The sequence below is a fragment of the Zootoca vivipara genome, chromosome 7, assembly GCF_965207765.1.
Source record: "Zootoca vivipara chromosome 7, rZooViv2.hap1.1, whole genome shotgun sequence".
Lineage (NCBI taxonomy): Eukaryota > Metazoa > Chordata > Lepidosauria > Squamata > Lacertidae > Zootoca > Zootoca vivipara.
The window spans coordinates 57,661,751-57,684,348 of NC_142590.1; the positions used below are offsets into that span (position 1 = coordinate 57,661,751).

Below are 22,598 nucleotides of genomic sequence, written 5' to 3' on the forward strand. Positions count from 1 at the left end.
GCCCCAGCCAATCTGAGGCAGCTTTTCACCTGCCACTGCCTCTCCCTCCAATGGAACTGTGTGTTTAGAATAAGAGCCCTCCCTAGCCAATCATGTGTAGGCTCAGGCACTCAGTTAATGATGCAGCAGTACAGGGAAGACTATCACATGTGAGCTGGAAGACTGCCAACATGGAGACACGGAGAGAGCAAGGTAAACAACTTTCCAACGCCAAAATGATGACATTTAATTCCTAAACGCTATCTTCCCTTCTTAACTCAGTCCCTTTCAGCTGGCCTGGAGATTCACAGTGTACCTGTTCCCCCTGATGCTTTTTAAACCCAGGAACATGCTAGGCAAAGATCACTGCGTCATCATTCACCACTTTCTGAACTATGCAGATACAGTCCCTCAGATTTAAAAATCCAGAGACTGTCTTTTTAACCCCCCTGCCAACTCCTTGATATTAACCTCTGAAAAACTACTGTTCTCTCTTCCTTCCCCAAATCTGCATTACAGCTACGCAGTGAAATTTTACAACCTGTACCTTCATTCCATTGGTGTGACGCAGGACACAGCCAACAGTATCTAGCCACAGAAAAATAGCATGGGGTGTAAGAGTTCTGGGGGTGGAGTTTAGGGACAGAAAGAAACCCCAACAAACACACACACACACACACACACACACACACACACACACACACACGAGACAGTCGGTTCAATTCCCCCACCCCACATCCCAATCTGATACGTACGTAAGGAAAAAGAGGAACCACGAATTCTGTTCATCTACACCTGTGCAGTCCTCAACCCTCTGTTTGCGCCGCCGCAGGATAGAACATTCCAGAATTTTCCTCCCATTAACCCTTCCTATGTACGCCCCCCCCCTGCGGAATTAACTGCGTTGCATCTTTCCGGTATCATCAGTGGACAAAATCTGCTGGTTCTAAACAAGCTTCAAAATAGTGGTTCTTTTTTTAAAAAAATATGCTGTATGGGTAAAGGAATCATGCTTCCCAATGTTGTTATCACTTCTCTTTCATGAGCTCTCTCTCTCTCTTGCTGCAGCAGGGCTGTTGCTAGTAGACCTATCGACAGAGCTTGCTTTCCCTCTCTCTCTCTCTCCCCCTCTGAGCTGTGTGACGCAGCTCAAAATTCTCCAGGCTGCTCCTTGTGTTTTAACAGCAGAACTGCAGCTTTCCCCAGAGAGCCAATGCCAGCAATACCAGGGCCGGACAAACCAAGAGAAAGTCACTCCCAGGCTAAGCACCCATATCTCTGCGCTCCCTCCTCATCTTGGTTTCTTTGCTTCATTTCCAAGCTTCCCCTTTCTCATGTTCGCATTGTCAGCTTCATGTGGCTTTCCCAGTTACACTTGCTAGCTTAACTCTTTTTAGGGTTGGCAAGCATCTCTTGAAGAGGCACAGCTTAAAAACAGAGCAAAGTTTCGTGTCATTAACCCCCACCAGCTCATTCCCGTTTATAAAGCAACACAAAGCAGATGTTTTCCAATCTTTGAGAAAAACTAGTGCACATCCCAGTGACACATGCGATATAATTTTTGATTTAACACAAAGGGCAGCAAAGGCAATGCAGTTTATAAAAGACAGTTGCTTTTAGGCACACACCCGAGCACGTGCTTTTAACCGTTTCATTTCTGCAAATGTCTGCAAACCTCAAGCATTCCACACTCCACTCAAATACATTTTGGAAATTTGTTAATTTGGGGTGGGGGTAAAAAAACACCCTGTCTCTGGATGCATGAAACTCCGCAGGCCTAGGTCACCAGTGTCTCAGGAGAGGGTTTTTCTTACAATGGCTAATCACTTCAGCATGGTGAGAGGAGCAAATGGTTTTCCCTCCAAAATGTTCCAGGGGTGTGTGTTCCCCTGGCAGCAAGCTGTGTGTTAACCCTTTCTGCCTCACCGATAAGTTTGCCAGGAGTTCAAATGGCCTGTCTCAGCTGTGAGAGGAAACCATTAGGAGCACCAAGGCATGACAAAAGGACCATTTGGGGAGGGATTCTTGAAAATCAGAATATGAAAGACAGAATATTTTGCTATGTTGTGGTAATTCTGAAAGACTAGATAAAAGAAAGGCTCTGGTGATCACCTCAAAACAGAAACATGCCAGCCTTAAATTTGTACAGGAAGGCTGACTGCACAATTTCGATGTTCTAGCAGAGCTGAAGAATCCAGTGATTCTCCCCCTCCCTCTTCTTTACAGAGTTATTTTAGAGTTATTCGCTGCCTGAAAGTGACATCTGTTGTGCACAGATGCATGCAAGAACAAACTTCCAAATGCTAAAACAGTGCACACAGAGATGCAGAGCTCAAAATGTATGTGGAGGCAAGGCAAAGGAGTAGTGCTGGACAACGATAAAGTACAAGGCACTTCCAAGACTCCCAAGAGTTCTGAGTGAACTTCCTTAATGTGTTTGATTCAGCAGCATTTCTTTCAACTCTTTCCCTTCCAAGCTTTTGTCTTGTTGTTTTGATATGCAGAATTATTTTATTCATATTCAGATGAGTTAAATAGGATGCTAAATGGTGACTAATTGGGTTTGGGCAAGGGAGAGGGGATTTCTGTTTGGGTACTTGGGAGTCTGTATTTGGCTAGGAAACGTTGTTACCAAGATAAAAATAAAAAGGATTATTTTTTAAGAACTAGTAAGGCAGTACAACAGCAGTAAGTATTTAAAAGGCAACATTGTTCCTGCTACAAAGAAACTGTGCTTAGTTTTTTTTGCTTGGAAAAGTCAGTACTGTACAGAAGATGCCTACAGGGTTTGAATCCCCGTAACCTTAAAACTGGTGTGGACCCATTTGAGGCTCATTTCACTGTTAACAGCTTTCCCCAAGGATTGGAGCTGCAAGAACTTCCTGGACACTCCATTTGAGGAAGGCTACAGCACATCAGAGGATGCTTCACAATACGACTGCCTGCCTTCACATGTGTTACGAGTACAAACTGTTCCCAAAATTGAACCATGCCCACATATTTCTTTATTTATAACTAGAATGAAACCTGTAATGTACAAATTACAGGGTAAAAGGCACTACAGTGTTCCCAAAAGCTGCAACATGGGAGAATGCCAGCAACAGCATTGGTGAATGATATTTACAAAGAAAAGATTTTTAAGCAGACATGCAATGTCTGTCACTCACCCAGATTATTTTGAGCATCCAAGTGAGGGCAGGTTCATGCTGCGAGTATACATCAGTTTACTGCTAAACCTACAACTGGATGTATCTCTGTGACTAAGGTTCACATTTGACCAGCAGTAGTTTGGTATTAAATTACTGCTCGAAGAGCCAGAAATAGTTTATCACTGTTTCCGTCGAGAAGCCTCAAAAAAGAGACAGTGCAGACAGTTGTGGGGTATGGCTGCTTTTGTTCTACAGAGCAAAAATAGTAGGGTGGTGTTTTAAAAGGCAGTCTCTTCCGCACAACCCTTAAAAGAAGAAGGCCTACTTTTCTTCCCAGCATGGGGGCAAAGCCAAGAGGAACAGCAGTAGTCTAATGCCAACACTGCAAGCATTTAAAAAGTACTTTACTGCTGGAGTTAAATGAGGAAAACAAGCTCCAGCTTTCAAGATGGCAATGGGGGATTGGTCAGGTTCTTGTTAAAGCCATAAAATCTCTTACTGAATATTGGGAGGGGGAGCATGAAAGTTGTATCCCTCAAATTGTTAAAAACTTTGTCTTCAACACTACTAGACAGGTACTAAAATTACGAGTTATTTTGTGGGCAGCCACAAGAATTAGTAGCTTTGGAAGGGACAGAGGGCACACGATAGGAAAAAAAAATTCATTATGAGGTAAAGACAGAATAAATGCATTACGTTTTGACTCTGTACAAACAGTGAAACTAGCATTACTAGCAGAACGACCAAACCACAACAAGGAAACCACATGCTAAAACAGATGCCCTTTGCTGTGTGATCCACTTTGAAATCAGGTATGGAATATGCTTCTTCCTCATTGACTACAAAGCAGAACTGGTTCATATGCAGCTAGCTCATCAAGCAGCAAATCAGGTAAAGGAGGAACTTATACCTGAAGGAGCATCTCCACCCCCATCATTCTGCCCGGACACTGAGGTCCAGTACTTAGGGCCTTCTGGCGGTTCCCTCGTTGCGAGAAGCCAAGTTGCAGGGAACAAGGCAGAGGGCCTTCTCGGTGGTGGTGCCCGCCCTGTGGAAAACCCTCCCATCAGATATCAAAGAGAAAAACAGCTACCGGATTTTTAGAAGACATCTGAAGGCAGCCCTGTTTAGGGAGGCTTTTAATGTTTAATAGATTATTTCATTTCATTTTTCTGTTGGGAGCCACCCAGAGTGGCTGGGGAAACCCAGCCAGATGGGCGGGATATAAATAATAAATTATTATTATTATTATTATTATTATTATTATTATTATTATTATTATTATTTCACCAAGATCCAGCTGCTGGAATGGGTTTTATGTGGCACCTGTAGTAGTGCCAATTCCGCTGATCGAAGCAATCAAGTGGGCACATGTGGGGTCAGGCGATCTTGTAGGTAAACTGGTCCTAAGTTATTAAGGGCTTTGCATACTAATAACAGCACCTTGAACCTGGCCCAGGGTATGAGCTTACCCTGGCACTGAAATCATCTTCAGAGGCCCTTTTGCACACCATTCCATTCCCAAGTCTGCTGGGATGTGAGACACATTGAACAGAGCGTTTTCTACAGCAGAAACTTTTTTTGGAATTTGGGAGGTCCACTTGACCCTGCCCTGCTAGCTTTCTATGGGCCCAAACACATCTAACAGGGGGTTAAGGCTCCCCCATTTTCCTAAAGGTCCTTGGTGAGGAGTCATCTCTCTCACCTACCAGCCATTTCCATGTGATACTAAATAGGGAGATACAAAGCTCTGGTACTTCCAAGGCCAGGTTCTGCTTCAGGCTGAAGTGAAGGAGCTCTTCTCTAAAGCAGTTAGAGCACTACTGGCACTGTAAAGGGATTTCAGACTGAATGTTGTCTTCAGTCCACTCCACTAAAAGTGACACTTTAAGACAGTCAGACAAATGCTGACTTAATGAGATACAAGCTCCAAAGTACTTTGATCTACTTTCACATTAAGCATTTTTGTAAGGCCTGGTCCCTATTATTCAATCATTCCCTATTATTCCCTTAAGTTATCTGGCAGTATTGAATTCATTTTCAATATGTTGACAGTGAGTTTTACAAAGCATGCATCTTGGATTGCTGTAAAAATGCTTGCACACTTATTTTAGCAAGTACAAGTAACTGCACACACGGGAACAAACAGCGATAAAACTGAGGAGTGGAACTAAACAGCAGGCATTAATATACGGAACACAAAGTCCTAGCATTGATGAGAGAATGCAGCACCCTATGCCTCCATTTTAAAGAGACAATTATGCAATCACATGCAAGGAATTAATTGAGGGTTTGAATCGTGTTCTGTGGCATCATAGGATATTACTGCTCTACATTTCATTTTAAACATAAAACATACACCATCTGTAATCACCTTTAGTATTAGCATGATGGATGTGACAGCATCAGAAACGGGAGCCTCTTTAAAGATACTGGGGTGGGCCATGGTACGCTATCTAGTAATGTTACTCACTCTGCAGGTGGGGCAAATGACAGGAAGCTGATGGCCTCTGTAAGCAGGAGAGCTGGCGAACCTCTGAAGCCAAAAAGCCAGTAATGCTGAAGAGAATTATTTCCATGATTAGCTGCTAAGAATAGAGACCACAGGGATGCCTCGTAACATGAAGGTACACTTGACAACATAACTGGAAGTTGCAGGGATTGCACTGGTAGCCCATAAATAGCCTTTCTCTATGCTTGACATTCTGTGCTTCATTAGTCATGGAATAAATACAAGAGAAAAAGGGATCAAGACACAAGCACATGCTATGAGGCATGCCCCCAGGGATGCTTGGGAGACGCAGGGTAATAGCGATATGTATAGTAATGTGATGAATTCAAGGGTTGCATATAACCTCTTCATGTCCAATGCATGTTTATTCAGATAGAAGTCCCAGTGTGTACAGCGCACAGGATCATGGCCTTGGCATAAGCTACATGTACAAGAAGCAATAATTCAGAAAAGAAGGTACAGTATGCAGTGGGGTTCTTTGGCCCTACTTCACCTAATCCTTGTGTAGGCAGCATGCAATTCCTTATATTGTCCACAATAAAAGGTAGGGGTAAGCAATGCAAATGGGGGGGGTTGAACAAGAGAATTATTTTTACAGTTTTTACCATATTTCTGAAACCTGCAGGATGAATGATGTTTTGAAATCCATTTTCTAGTACAGGCATCCCCAAACTTCGGCCCTCCAGATGTTTTGGAGTACAGTTCCCATCTTCCCCAACCACTGGTCCTGTTAGCATGGGAGTTGTAGGCCAAAACATCAGGAGGGCTGCAGTTTGGGGATACCTGTTCTAGTACATTAGAATTCTGTTTATTTCCTCTTAAAACCACTGCTTCAAGTAAAATCTCCCCCCCCCCCACATATTCTCAACATGCACACATTCCTTGCAGTTGCATGGCAAGACATACCGGTATAGCCTCAAAGGGGAATGAATGTTCAGTGAATCTTACAGTGAGATTTAACAACACGAGGTGATCTGACATGGTGGGGTTAGGGGAGAAATTTGACTCAATTTAAAGGTGAATTACCCAATCCACACTTTCCAAAGAGAATATGCGAACCAAATCCCAGCTATCCTTCAAAATTCAACTTCTCTGAATTTTGTAGCATAGCTTTCCGACCAAGTAATGTGCACAGAAATGCATAATGCAAAATGTGCATAAAAATGAAAATAATGTATCAAAATGTGTTATATTATGGTAAACTGCCTTGCAAAAATGTCTGTATTATGGAAAATTACATCCAATATTGTATATATTGAAAATTATGTACAATATATACAAAATAATATACAATATACAGTGTATACAAAATTATATATAATACACACGCACACCCACCTAGTATTGTAAATATTGTAAATATGACAATGCTGATGAATTCATGAGGATTTTTTTTTTACATTGAAAAAAATGCAATCTAATGTGGAAATGTGAAGAACAGACAAATTGGAGCAATGAGCAACTGAGAGAAACAGGCTTCCCCAAACTAAGGCCCAGGGGCCAGATGCGGCCCAATCACCTTCTAAATCCGGCCCGCGGACGGTCCGGGAATCAGCAAGTTTTTACATGAGTAGAAAGTGTCCTTTTATTTAAGATGCATCTCTGGGTTATTTGTAGGGCCTGCCTGGTGTTTTTACATGAGTAGAATGTGTCCTTTTATTTAAAATGTGTTTTCTGTGTTATTTGTGGGGCATAGGAATTCGTTCATATTTTTTTTCCAAAATATAGTCCGCCCCCCCACAAGGTCTGAGGGACTGTGGACCGGCCCCCTGCTGAAAATGTTTGCTGACCCCTGCCCTAAAATCAAGGTCCAGATAGTTCCTGGGAATTGCAGGCAGGCAGAATTCTGTTGCACTCATGTCCAGCTTGCAGACTTCCACAGGGATCTGGTTGGCCCCTGTGAGAACAGGATATTGGACCAGATGGGCCATTGGCCTGATTCAGCAAGTTCGTCTTATGTTCTTAGCTCTCCACTCATCTCAAATCAGCTTTGTACATATACAACAAGCCTAGTATAATGAACTAATCTGCCACAATGTATTTAATTTAAAAAAAACCCAAAACCCCACAGTATATACTCAGCTTAAAAAGGGCTTGACCTAGACATTATGATGCCTTGATGACACTACACATCTTTTCTAAATTTCTCCTATGCTGCTCAGCATCTGCTTTCCCTTTCTCCTGGTTAATCCAGAGTGGGTTAAAGAGCACATCCTTGGTTTATCTCACCAACCAGATGCACTATCCATTCTTGGAATCTGGAAAATCGCCAGGCTACAAAGGCCGTAACTTGAGCATAAGCATCCAGATTCACAGATTAACTACGCAAGAAACACAATGACACTTAAAAAGAATATCAAAGAACAATCATGGTCATGTACTTGTCTGTTACACTTTCACCCTAAACACACATGACAACTCTAGAATGAGCAAATTACAGCAATCTCTTAATTTGGAAGTACTAGAGTGTCCAACGTATTTTAAGTTACTGCTAGATAATCAAGGTTGTGTGAGTTTTGTATTGTTTCTTCAATCATTTGGTTAATTTCTGTTCAGAACTTCACAATGCCCTTAAGGAGCTGCTGTAAATGTATTGCTTAATATTCCTGTTAAGTAAAGAGTTAAAAAAATTAAAGGCCTGGTGTTTTGTTTTATTTTAAAAGCAAAGTTCAAAGGAAAGGGGAAGTTGATGTAGCAGCAGATACAGAGAATTAAGTCAGAGTTATGTAACACCTCTGCTGGGACATGGACAGGACAGCAGACGGCTTGCTTCACGAGCTAAAAATAGAATAATCCCAATTACAGCCACACTTCTACTTTTTCAAGGTTTCCTGTTTCATGAGCCCACAGAAAGCTCATGAATGGACAGGGTAGGAAGATAAAAGTGTTTGTCCCTAGAGCTCACTTGATTTTGTATTTTAACTGAAGGAACACAAGTTTCTGACAGAGCTATACAATGGAATAACATATTGTCTCTTTCCAAAGTCACCTTTCTGGGCTATGAGATTCTGGATCTAAGCAGATCAGATGAAAAAACTTTCAAATTCTGTCCTCTCAAACAGCACAATAAGAGCACAAAATGCTGCATACTAGGAAATGAAGGACTCAGATGATGATCTTCTGTTCAGTAGTCAGACAATTGTAAGCAGAAAATAAATATAATTTTCCAAAGAACTCAGAATTACACTTGGGTCTCTACTCCCCCAAACTCTGTGGATAAGCAAAAGTTATGCTTTTGTGGAATACCAACAATATGTGTTGGGAGGGAGGGTATGATTTTCTTTATTTATTAATGAAATATGATATTGTGTTTGGCTGTTTGTCTTTAGGAAACTGAAATTATACAATTATTAAGATAAGATCTTAACTCACTGGTTTATTTTTTTCTGCAAGTGGGTATTGTGTGTGTATGTGTATATATGTATGTTTATGTTGATGGTGTGTGTGTGTGTGTTGAGGAAAACAGATTGTGAACTATTAATTATGGTTAATAAATTCTGATCATGAAGTTACACATCAAAAAATAATTTAATTATAAAAGGTTAAATGAAATAATTTAATTATATAATGTTAAGTGTCTATATTATCCCAAGTGTTGTTATTGTTATCTGGAAAGACTTAACTATTCAGCAACTTAGCTAATGAAGAATAGTTACTTAAATTCAGTGACTTTATTGGAAAGGGGCTTTAATGCTTATGTTGGAAAAGCTGAGGAGTAATTAGCATTTCTACTGGGATTTAAAAGATTACAACGTATAATTTTCTCCCCCACATTTTCCCCCCAAATGTTATTGAAAAAAATGAAAATAATTATCAAACAAAGTGTTGCCTTCCAAGACAAATGCATGTACAGATGTTGTCTTGTATGCAGCCATCCACATGGCAGCAAAACAAACTTGGAAAATCTTTTACTCATAGAAATTGCTCACATTCACAGGGTATACCCCAATCTAAAGCTGCTGTGACTGAGACGGAACAGAGATTGTGGTACTATTATTACTAAACAATATATATAAATGGGGTCACGAAGAGTCGGACACGACTAAACGACTAAACAACAACAATATATAAATACCTTGGAGTCAAACCCATCTTTATTTGTTATTCCTCTTATCACCCTCCGATGGTGAGATAATTTGGAGGGTGGAAAAATAAAATCTGTTGGGATTCACTTACCGCAGGCATAGGCAAACTCGGCCCTCCAGATGTTTCGGGACTACAACTCCCACCATCCCTAGCTAACAGTTGTAGTCTCAAAACATCTGGAGGGCCGAGTTTGCCTATGCCTGACTTAGCTATTAGACCAGCCTTTCTGAAGTTGAGTCCCCAGATGTTGGACTACAACTCCCATCATCCTTAGCTAGCAGGACCAGTGGTCAAGGATGATGGGAGTTGTAGTCCAACAACATCTGGAGACCCAAGGTTGAGAAATGTTGGATCAGACTATGAACAGTTAAATGGGAAGCATAACTTAGCTGCTCAGAGTGGCTGGGGCAACCCAGTCAGATGGGAGGGTATAAATAAAAAAATATTATTATGAAAATGCTTTATTTCACACCTTGGTGTTTGAGTTCTTGATTAAATGTGTGTTTGATTGCACCCATCTGGCAATTATTTGAATTTTGAACCTTGTAACAGGGATTCTCAAATTTTTTACCTCTAAAGCCCAATTAAGACAGTCAGAAATTACCGTAATGAGGCCCACCAATCACAAAAGGGTGGTGTAGGGGCAGGTCCTGTCACAAAATCATGACAGACTGAGGCAGAGTTTGACATGATCAGCTGGAAATTACTAAGGTCTTCTACTGTGGCAGCATTTCTATTTTAGGCAGAATTTGCAGATCCAGAGGCTCTACATGGAGGCTTTTTCTTTTACACTTTTCCCTTCGCATCCCCCATGTCTTGCAAATCATTAGCTCCCTCTGGTAATTTCTTCTTCCATCTCCCCTTCATACTCAACTTATATTTTATTCTCCTACCACACCCCCAAACTGCCAGCTCCCTTTATCTCTCCTCCTTGAGGGACATTCGCTGATTTCTCTTCATAACAACTTTCCTCTCTTAAACCCTTTTCTTTTCTCTGTTTATGTATTACAACAGGCACCCCCAAACTGCGGCCCTCCAGATGTTTTGGCCTACAACTCCCATGATCCCTAGCTAACAGGACCAGTGGTCAGGGATGATGGGGATTGTAGTCCAAAACATCTAGAGGTCCGAAGGTTGGGGATGCCTGTATTACAATCATAATCACCATCATATTCCAGTTTCCTTCAACACTTCCTCTAGCATATTTTCCAGTCAAAGGAGGGACACCCTCCTTTCCTCGTCCCAACGGCATTTCTCTGTCTCCTAGTCACCTTTGTTGCACATACAATGAGTTGCTGGTGTTGGCATTAGTTCAGCCAAAAGGCTATGGCATGTTAGAGGGTGGAGAGGCCCATCTCAAAATAACCCATGGCCCACTTTTGGGTCCCAGCCAGAGTCAGTCAAGCAACCATCAGCTAATAAATACTAGCTTCCAAGAACAGCAATGGTTGTAAACAAACACTATTACACAAACCTCAGTTAACAGCACTAGATATTTATGATGGAATGGTAATTCTTTCCAAGGCTATGCTTCCCCTGTAGTATACCTTTTCCTCTTCAAACATTCCCCCCGTGGTAGCCATGATATGTACTGCTCTGTCCCCATAGCAGCCATTTTGTGTTATGCCTCGCCTCCATGGCAGCTAGTTTGGGATTGGTGCCCACTGCACTCTTTCAAAATTCAGAATTTGTCCACCGGTTCAAAAAGGTTGGCAACCACTGATCCAGTTGATTATGTAATTTCATATAACCTGGATTTCCCCAAGGACAGTTATTCCTGTGGTGCTAATAATATTTCCCCCCTTTTGGTTTATTATCTGTTGCTGTACTTCTGCTCTGATTTTATGTCTGAATTTGTAATTTTGTTATGGCCTGTGGCTGAAACAAACAAAACATAATTAACCAATGATAAAAATGCAACTGTTAATGTTATATTAAAGGTTACTTTAAAATGTGTTCTATTTTGCTTTTATTACTGCAAAGCTAAACTCGTGTTTAACATACTGATTTTAGATTAACTAATTAATCAGAAACATGTTGAAATCCAATGTGTAGCTATTAAGAAATGTACAATAATCTAATCCTTGCTTGATTTCTCACTGCCCCAATTTGTTTTTATTTATTTGTGATCTTGTTTTGTGGTGAATCACATTATCAAGACCACCCATAAGATACCTGAACTCCCTCCAGGGAGAGCTTGTTATACTGGGATACATATCTCAAAGTCTGAGGGCATGTATGTACATCTTAGCGGCTTAAAACACAGTGAGGTTGTTCCCCCCCCACTGTTTACACCAGGCACCCCCAAACTTCGGCCCTCCAGATGTTTTGGACTACAATTCCCATCTTCCCTGACCACTGGTCCTGTTAGCTAGGGATCATGGGAGTTGTAGGCCAAAACATCTGGGGGGGGGCTCAGTTTGGGGGTGCCTGGCTTACACCATTTACACTGTGTACACACCATTACTGATTACCTGATTTGTTTCCCTAGAGCTATAGCCCTCTGCCCCATAACCCCTTTTCATGAAGTTGTCCTCTGCACATGACAGTAACCTGTGCACTTCCAAAAGGCCACAAATAGTTAAAGGCCAAAGGCTTGGGTATAGAGGAAAGTTTTTGCCTGGAGAGAGCATTCCACAAATAGGGAGACACTGCAGGAAAGGTTTGTTCTCGTGTTTGCCACTTTCTGGACCTCTCGTGGAGGGGCCACACAAAAATGTACACACCTTAACTAGGACTTATGTTTTCAAATCAGCTGGAAGCTGGTTTGGGAGAAAACATTATCAATCAGCACTACTTCTCAGGAAACTAGGGCATAAATTACAGATGGATTGTGGCCAATGTCATGTGGCTTCAAAAACTAGCAGAGGAAGCGCACTGGAGTAAATGGTAAGATGTACACACAGCTGAACACTAAAGAAGCAGAGGCTTGCTGTAGAACTTTAAGAATTTAAGCACTTCAGTTGATCAGTCCAAATCTTTATTGGGTTTTTTAAAGCTGATCCCAGTTCTGTTCTGTTACAAACTGTTATATGATGAATTCTATATACAGTAGTAATTTTCAGAAAGCTAACCCATAAATGATGTACTGGATATGGAGTCAGATACAGAAGCAATGACACGTTCTCTGTGCTGGTGTAGAAGGACGTGAGATACTGAGCTTTGTGCATCGATGTCCTGAGTTAACCCAAAGTCCTAGTTTCTATAGGTAACCGTAGCAACCTGAATTCTCATAGCAAGGGGCCTGTTTAGCTGATTACAACACACACGTCACCTAAAATCATATCCTTAATCATCAGCTGTCGTTCTTACATATATTATATCAGTGTCTTGTGTTCACAAGGACAAACCTACCGTAGATGTTTCTGCTTTATAAAATTGATTAATTAAAGCAGAAAATTAAATAGAGATGGGGTGGGGGTAGAAACAGAAACAAGGATACCATAGCAATATGGATTCCTAGCAATATGATTGGTTACTTGGCAACCAGAAAGAGGTGTGTCAAGAAAATTGGTTACAATTATACAAGAAGCAGTTCTGGAAGGTCACAGAATAGGCTTGAAAGTAGAGCTTTAAGAAGAGTATCTGATTTAGTCACTAGGAGCATCAGCAATAAAAATATTGATATAGACTGCCTGCTTGCCATTCCAAATGATATTATATGACTCCATTATCAGTGTTAAAAAAGAGAACCTGCAATTGCTGCTTCTTCCACCACTCAGGTAGCAAAAGCTAGGCCAGACATTTCAGTTTTAATTAGTTTTTCACTTTTTATCATTAGTTTTGGTCTTACTAAGCATATTTTCATTCAAAAACTCAGAGGCATCAATACAATATTACTGCGGTCAGGACCAGGTGCATAGCAAGGGAGTGGCGGGCCACCCCTAGCCCTAGTCTGGCAGGGGCAGTGCGCGGGGGCAGCACCGCCGGCCCCTGGCCCGCCCCTCACCTCCTCCAGCCAAGTGCACCGCTGCCCTCGCATCAGGCCGCGTCGTGACACGACGCACGCGCCAGGACGGACTGCGTATGTGCTGCCCCGGGGCAGCCAAGCAGCACCGTTTGCCACTGGTCAGGACAAATAAATTTACGGCCTAGGACCCTCGTACTTACGGGACCATCTCTCCCAGTATGCCCTGCGGAGGACCTTAAGGTCCACAAATAGTAACACCTTAGAGGTCCCGGGCCAGAAGGAAATCAGATTAGCCTCAACTAAAACCAGGGCCTTCTCAACACTGGCTCCGACCTGGTGGAACGCTCTGTCTCCTGAGACCAGGGCCCTGCGGGACCTGATTTCTTTCCATGGGCCCGGTAAGACAGAGTTGTTCCACCTGGCATTTGGCCTGGAGCCAACCTGATCCCCTCCCCCATTTCCCCCTTTTTGTATCTAGTGTTAGCAACCCTGAGCCTGGCCTTGGCTGGGGGGGGCGGGGTATAAATAAAATTTATTATTCTTATTCTTAAATATGTTTAACTCATTAACAGTGCACTTCTATCCATGCATATTTAAAAGTAAACTACATCCAGTTCTATAGGGATCACTGTCAGGCATGTGTACATAGGATTATAGCCTAAGACATCACATGGTATATTTCTGTGGTATACCCCTATATGATGTAGACCAGGGGTCGGCAACGTGTGGCCCACGAAGACCGTTTTACCGGCCCACGAGCCGCCCCTGAACCAAGCTGCCTGCTCTGCGAGTACCCCACGCACTGTGGTAAACCGGCGCAGCGTGGCACGGGGACTCGCTGAGCGGCGCTGGAAATTGCATCTGTGCCCACGCAGATACTAGAAATTGTGTCTGTGCATGTCCAGTTGCCGAAAGTTACTTCTGCGCAGGCACAATATTCGGTGTCTGAACATGCGCAGATGCGATTTCCGGTATCTGTGCGTGCGCAGACGCAATTTCCGAAGTCGTGCTGCGCCAGTCTAGCCCATGGACAATCTCCATGGGAGTGATCCGGCCCAAGGCCGGTAAACCTTGCCGACCCCTGATGTAGATCATCAGCATTGTTTGGATTCAGTGTGCCTTTTCAATGTAAGATATAGATGTAAGCACTTGGGGAGGGGAATAAATGTACTACATATAAACATTCCTCAACTTTTTGTAGTGTTGCAGATGTGTTTTGCTAGGATGCCCTCACCACATAGACAGATGCATGCCTTGAGAAGTTAACTGCACTTATTTTTTAGTAATACACGCACAATCATGCATACAGAAAGCAGCTCTATCAATATTTCTGCTAATGTGTGGTACCTTTTGAGTATAGCACGAGAATAAGGCACACAGTTAACCCCTCCAGGGACTTCACAACTCTCCACATGGTGAAAAGTATTGGAAAGAAATGAGCCTAATGTAGCATGGAAACTCTTCCTACGATAAGCCTGGCACGAGATCATACTCCAAATTTACGATTTTACTCCTGAAAGACAGGCAGTTTCAACTGAAGCACAAGCACAGAGACCTAATAATCCTTCAGACACAGGGCACAAAGTTTCCTTCTGAGAAGCACTGCATGTGATGAGGCAAAAGGAATGTTCCACTGAAGTCACAGCAAGGCTACAGATACACAACATGTTTCTTTCTCCCCACTCACCACATAAAGACTGGCAATGCAGGTGCACATGCTACACATCCTTCTACATAAGCATCAAGACCGAGTAATTTCCCCCCAGAGCTCAGTTTTGGAAGCAACAGAATTAATACGCTTAAACACCCCAATTGCAGTGGTTCTGGGCAAGGGAAGGCATGGGGTAGGAATGGGGTTAGGGCAAGCACATGGTACAGGCAGTGAGTGACCATGCCATGCACCAGCCCCTCCTCCAACCTGGGAAACTGTGATTGTCCTATCAACCAGCTGACAGGTCTGCCGCTGCTGTTACTGAATGCCAGGTTGGTTCTGAGTAAGGCCTCCATCCATGGGCATACCCAGCGCGGGGCAGGGGGGGCAGGTGCCCCCCCAGAAGCAAAAAAAGGGAGAGCACAGCACGACAGGCAGGGACACTGCCAGCTGTGCTCCGCCTCAGCCTGCTCGGCTGAAGTGAAACGGCAGCAGCGGCAGCGAAGCTGCCTCCGTCGAGGGAAACCTGGACCTGGGCTAACTTCAGCCCACACTCCTTCAAGTCACAGCGAGCACAGCACAGAAAGTGCTGCCCCACAATGCTCCGCGGCACCTCATTTGCATACATACACTTTCTGTGCTGTGCTCGCTGTGACTGGAAGGAGTGTGGGCTGAAGTTAGCCCAGGTCCAGGGCCAGGTTTCCAGCAGCTTTGCTGCTACTGCCTCGTTTAAGTCCCCGCTGCCGGTAAAGGAGCGGGTGAGGCAGAAGTGCAAGTGGCCGCCTCGGCAACGGCTGGAAACGACCCCCTCCCCTCTGGGGTGTGTGGATGTTGACCACGCCTCCTGGGGGATCCCGGCCACGTCATGGCTGGGGGTGGGGTGTGTGGCTGGCGTGCCCCCCCCCCAGTTTTGATCCTGGGTACGCCCATGCCTCCATCATCCAGGATCTGACTGTGGATGAGGCCGATCTGGTATGTATCACTGAGACCTGGGTGGGCAAACAGGGTGATGTTGGTCTAACCCAACTGTGCTCACCTGGCTGGGTACTCGGTGCAGCAACAGGGCGGACCTGAGGGTCGGGGAGGGGAAATTGTTGTAGTCTAGAAAGATTCCATCTCTCTCTCCAGGCTCTGTGTCTAGTTGGGGGGCGGGGGGCGGGAGCGATCTAGAGTGTGTGTTCCTGGCACTGGGCAATTGGGACATATTAGGGATACTGCACGGACTATCAATTAGTTTCCAGGCCCAGTTCAAACTGTTGTTTTTGACCTATAAAGCCTCAAAAGGCTCAGGACCACAATACTTCAAGGACTGCCTCTCCCCATATGAACTGACCCGGACCCTGCTATCATCATCCGAGGCTCTTCGTTGTGTGCCTCCTCCATGAGAGGCCCAGAGGGTGCCAACACAAGAACGGGCCTTTTGCGGTGGTTTGTGGAATGTTCTCCCCAGGGAGGCTCACCTGGCACCTTCATTACATATCTTTAGGCATCAAGCGAAAACATTTCCCTATTAACTAGGCCTTTGAATGATTAACATTATATGGCATTTTAAATGTGTTTGTGGGAGGAGAGTTATTGGTTTGTTTTTGTTTTATTATGCATTTTGTGTTCTCATTTTGTATTTTTCTGTTGTGAACTGCCCTTGGACCGTAGAATGAAAGGTGGTATACAAATTTAGTAAATAAAATAAATAATGATAATAAAAAAGTTAAACACTATGGGGCGGGGGGGGGGGGAGAAAAGAAACTCATTTCAGAACTGAAACTACAACCTTCCAATATCTCAAGGGAAAAATAATACTTGACTTTCTTATTGCCATGGTAGCATCCCCCCCCCCAAGTGCTTTTCACATGATTTGTTTTTTATTCCTCTGGCTTTGTTATTTGTCCTGGAACAAAACGGCCAAGGCTGGAGTGCTGGTAGCTGTGGGACAGGAGATAGAAATCAACTAAGCAAGTGTTTGTTTTGTCTTGAGCACCTGGCTTCACGCAAGACCACTTCTCTCTTTATTAAATGTCAGTTTATCCTACTGCCAACCTGAATGCATATATTTGTATACCAAAAAGTTATGGTGATGGGGACCCACAGCAAAATTTACCGTTTGAGGAATTTGAGAAAATGTAATAATCCAAACCCGAGGTAGCCAAGCTATCCACATAATCTTATTTATTTATAATAAAAATATCTAGCTCGTTTCCAAAAAAGCAATAAACATACAGTACTATACAATAATAATATTCAATAAAATTTCATAAAAACTAGATAAAACCAAGCAAAATTATATCAAGGCTTCTGGAACCGCTGTGCACAAAGTTGGAGATTTGGGCAGGTGCTGCTTGCTGTGCACTTGCCATGCAAGGCAACAGTTTAAAGGGGTGGGACCCAAAATATTAAAATCCTGGTCGGCCTTATTGCCAGCATCTACTTTCGTTAAACACTGAACAGCTGGCCATACTGAAAACAACTCTTTCATAAATAAAGTACAGTCATACCTTGTTTCTCGAATGCCTTGGTACTCGGGATGATTTGGCTCCCAAACGCTGTAAACCCGGAAGTGTGTGTTCCGGTTTGCAAACGTTTTTCAGAAGCCGAATGTCCAACACAGCTTCCGATTGAGTGCAGGAAGTTCCTGCAGCCAATCGGAAGCTGCGCCTTGGTTTTCGAACAGACTCCTGGAATGGATTAAGTTTGACAACCAAGGTACGACTGTACAGTATAAAGAAAAGTGAACGCTAACTGCACTGACTATCATTTGCTTCTGGTTCTTATAAGGCAGCAGTCACCAACTCAGTGTGCCCACGAGGGCTTCCAGTGGTGCCCTATGCAGGTGCCTCAGACTCTGAGCTTTCATTTTAAAAAAGTAAGTCTCTAGCGCTCCTAGAAAGAAAATTACAGGGCAAAATTTGCAGGTACCTTTTAAGCAAGTTCTTTGTAGCTACATTTTATATTTTTCCTGGTCCTGAGGAACGCTCACTGTTGTTATTAGACAGCAGCAGCATCCATTCTGTACATTGGCACAACACTGATATGGTGATTTTAGAACCACCTACAGTACTTTAGAAATATAGCTCTTCAGTGCTACCAACAGGAAATCATTCTGAAAATCTAGCACACACAGTGATATATAGAGGTTTACTAGCTTCATAAACGATTAAAGAGCTCCTATTTTTAAAATTAGGGTTCCTTGCAGACAACTATCCTACTCTCTTATTAAAAGTAGTGTGAATAGGAAACAATCAGTCTCAAAAATAGCAAGTCGGAAACATTCAGAGAATGAAAACATGTCCCTTAACTAAGTCACTATTACCTTTAGGTTTTTTGTTTGCAATGTTTCATACTCTTAAAGGTAAAGGGACCCCGGACCATTAGCTCCAGTCGTGACCGACTCTGGGGTTGCGCGCTCATCTTGCATTATTGGCCGAGGGAGCCGTCGTATAGCTTCCAGGTCATGTGGCCAGCATGACAAAGCCGCTTCTGGCAAACCAGAGCAGCACATGGAAACGCCGTTTACCTTCCCGCTGTTCCTATTTATCTACTTGCATTTTGACGTGCTTTCGAACTGCTAGGTTGGCAGGAGCTGGGACCAAGCAACGGGAGCTCACCCCGTCACAGGGATTCGAACCGCTGACCTTCTGATCAGCAAGCCCTAGGCTCAGTGGTTTAACCACAGCAATGTGGCTAATTTTTTTTTAAAAAAAAATTGGAACTTGCTAACCGGCTTAATAATGCCTCTCCCAATATCCGTGAGTTTTATCAGTGATTAAATATGCGTAGATTGTATCCTAAATATCTGCAATAATAAATATTTTAAAAGACTTATACTATTTTATTAGTTTGATGAGGTTTAATTATTAAAAATTATAACAATGAAATTGTATATAATGTACCCTTTCCTATAATCAGGAAGCTCAACTATGTGACATAATGGCAAATAGGGATAAGCCACTGTTAAAATGACAGAAACTAGATTTAGAATACAATATAGGTCCTGTTTATAGAAATAGTAACTCAAAAGATGGCTTAGTGACAGAACCATTCTATTCAGTTCCCCACTGAAAAAAACAAATTAAGAAAATAAAGCTTTCAGAGGCACCTGAAGTCTGTTGTCTATAAAAACAAGGTGCCTTAATCAGCAAGTCTAATTGTCATTAAATGAAGCCTTCATACAATAAGAGCTCATATCACAACCAACAACATGGTTTCTTTAGTAGCACTAAAGGTCTTAGTCTCTTAATACTGCTGACTAATATCGCCTTCCTTCTAGAATTTGTCTCCATTCCTCAAGACTGACTCTGGCACTTGTCAGCAGCATTTATGGAGATATAAGTGACCCAGATGACTTTGGGTTGCTGTTGAAAATGCCCCCACCCTAAAGTTATCGAAATAAACTGAAAGACATGGTACACCAAACTAACTTTCCTTATTAGATTCTGTGCTATAATCAACTGCAGCCACCTGGACCAAATATTTACATTTTCTATATAGTGTATGTGATACCATGCTGCTACACTACATTTTCCTAATCTTGTGCAAGTTAAAGAACCGGGCCGGGGGGGGGGATTCTGAGTGGTCTGCTAGGCACTGAACAAAAAACACCCCATATACTTTGCCACAATGCTTTATAAAAGTATTCATTCCCTGGTAATGTCAAGGAACATGTCAGCTCTTTTGACACTGCCGGGGTGGGGTGGGGTGGGGTGGGGTGGGGTGCATCTTCAGATAAATGCAAGTTTTCATCTTCTTCAATAATTTCCCCCAAACTCACAATTTCTGTAGCAAGGGGAAAAAGCAAATTTTTGAAAGCAGCTTACTTTTGTCAATACCAATTTCAGCTGGCCTACAAACAGTTCTAGAAAGCTCAAAGCAATGTGGCCTTGGTTAAAAGCTCATGTCCACGGAAAGCACCCTCCAAGTCTCTAACAAGTAAAAAGAATGGAAAAAACAAATACACCAGAGACTCCTTACACTTACCAAATAATTCTGTTTTACTGAAAAGCTTGCTTATACCTCATGTATCAACAAGCACATGATAAACCGCAGAATAATTGCACATTTCTTTGTCTACACTCTGCAGTCCCCCGGAAATTTGCTCCTAAAATCTTTAGGGCAGGAAATGTTATGCCTAGTCGCTGACTTAGGAGTATGCCCCACTGAATTTACAGTACTACTCATACCAAACATGCCCAGGCCATGCAACTCTTAAGATCCTCCGCTGCACGGCTGTCAAAATGCTTTTTAAAGCACTCCCAGAAACTCAGGGTACTAAGGAAAGGGGCCACTGCTGTAGAAACAGAACTTTGGAACTGCAGGCGCCGCAGTTCCGCAGCATGCCTGCCTGCCCGCCCATCTCTCCCTCTCCCCACAGCAATACTGAAGCGCGACTTTTATCCGGCAACCCAGCTCGGCAAGCGTCGAAAGTGCGCCTGAGAGCCCAGCATGCAGGTTCCTGGCGAGGTGGGCGGCGCTTGTGCGCCTCTTGAACCGGTTACACCATTTGCATCATCGTCGGCGCTGTCATTGCCTCGGCAACGGCGGCAGCGACGGAACAGAACGTTTCCCTCCGAGCTGCAGAGCGCGCTTCCCTTTCTCCTGCAACAGGACGGCAGCAGGAGCTGTTCCCTGCTTTTCTGAGCGGCTCCATCGCGCGGCCGCCCGTCTTAAGTGGGTCACTTGCCGCTCACGCTAGTTTCGGAAAAACAAAAGAACAAAACAGACCCCCCCCCCGCCCCCCGATTTGCACGCATCCAAAAAGGCCACCGAAATATTCCAAAAGCGAGACCTTGAAACGGCTAAACCTTTTTTTTAAAGGCCTTCGCACAAAATGTCCTTGTCCTGGAACAGCAGCTTGAAACCCTTCAGGTCACATCACGTGGAAGGTTTTTCTCGTCAACCAGGAAGGCTGCAAGCAAAATTAAAGCGAAGATCTTCAAAATCATCATGGGGCGAGTCAAAACTACCAGCAGCTGTCCTTCTAACGTTCTTAAAAGGCTCCTAACAACGCACTGGATCGACGGCCTTACCTCCTTGCGTGGCGTTCATTTGTTTTTCATCTTTAACTGTTCAGGGCATATTTCGCAAGGTCAACCACGTCGCCTCTTCCAACATACTGCAGATTCTTGGAGCGTCATTCCTGTAGACCTCTGCTTTCCTCCGCCTACATGCAGTTTTAAGTTACAGGTCCCCCTTGTAATTATCAAATCTACTTCCTTGCGTGCCAGTTCATAGCAAGCTTCCGGTAATGAGATTTTGCACAAACCTTACCCGGCGAATCCATCCAAACGAGGCGCAGGCATGTTTTGTTTACGCGCCTCTGCAGGCTTCTTTGCTGGCTCCCTCCACTGTTCCGCGATGCAAACTGCGTCAGATGACGATCAAGGTCTCCTTTTTCTATGCCGCCTACTTGCTGTATTCATTTCTGCCTTGTCTTTTTTAAGCATGTCCATGCGTGGAGGCGAAGATGTACCGCTCTTCGGCAAGTACACTCCGACCCCGCTAAGCACAAGAACTTCCTGCCTCCCACCATTCTCTGAATGTGCTTGTTTCAGGAATGAAAAAGTGCTGCAAAAGCAACCCAGCTCTGCTATTGGCTCAGCACGGTACACCTCCGTATATTTATTGGCTGAACGGAGAAAGCGATCAGTTCTAAGTGGGCTTAGGAACTAAACAAACTCGGATATTGTAATATTCGCACAGGAATCATAGAATTATATCAAGTTATAATCATATTGCATTATATAGTATTATATTATTATTGTTACATACCACAAGGAATTTTCCAAGTGCTTCTCAGATATTAAAATATTAGTCTCTGCCCACAAGAGACAATTTAATATACTGTACACAATACAAAAGTAAAAATGAAGGGGGTGGGGTAGATGAAAGCAGTTGGAGTTAGAAAGATTTAAAGAGCAGATTAATCCAATGAAATACCTGATTCCCCTTCACTCAATTCCAAAGATGATGCATTTCAGAATCAAGACACTGCAACTTTTGTACTGCACAATTATTTGCAATTCTAACCATGTCAGTGGTAAACCTATTGAATTCAGTGCGGCTTGCTCTCAGGTAAGTGGGGTCAGGATCACAGCTGCACAGTAATGCCTAGTTCTCACTGAAGGTGAGGGTGATAACTGAATGTGGGAAATTGAATACTCTGCACCAGCCATAAAACTAAAAATGATATATTCCTGCAGAAAGAAAACTAGCAAGATATAGAGCAGGTGGATAAAACTTTTCTCCAGCATTGTTTCTTATGAGGAATTTTAAAAAAATGAAATAGCATTCAGTCCCAGCTAGTGGTTCAAATTGGTG

The 22,598-nt window shown here is 43.2% G+C and overlaps 2 long non-coding RNA genes across 12 annotated transcripts in view; one reads left to right on the forward strand and one right to left on the reverse strand.

Moving 5' to 3' along the window:
- LOC132592445 (uncharacterized) overlaps positions 1-21,830 on the reverse strand; it is a 67,166-nt gene extending 45,336 nt beyond the window's left edge. For 9 of the 11 annotated variants that reach the window (XR_015950852.1, XR_015950844.1, XR_015950847.1 and 6 more), the window contains exon 1: positions 735-1,111. This is a non-coding gene — a long non-coding RNA (uncharacterized LOC132592445). Of the gene's footprint in view, positions 1-734; positions 1,112-21,307 lie in introns of those variants that run through there. The other 2 variants (XR_015950839.1, XR_015950845.1) reach the window with 2 other exon arrangements.
- On the forward strand, positions 120-8,275 carry LOC148685096 (uncharacterized). The gene is made up of 4 exons (XR_015950854.1): positions 120-192; positions 5,609-5,755; positions 6,013-6,096; positions 7,077-8,275. It is a non-coding gene; the product is annotated as an uncharacterized LOC148685096 (long non-coding RNA).
- Positions 21,831-22,598: the final 768 nt, after the last annotated feature.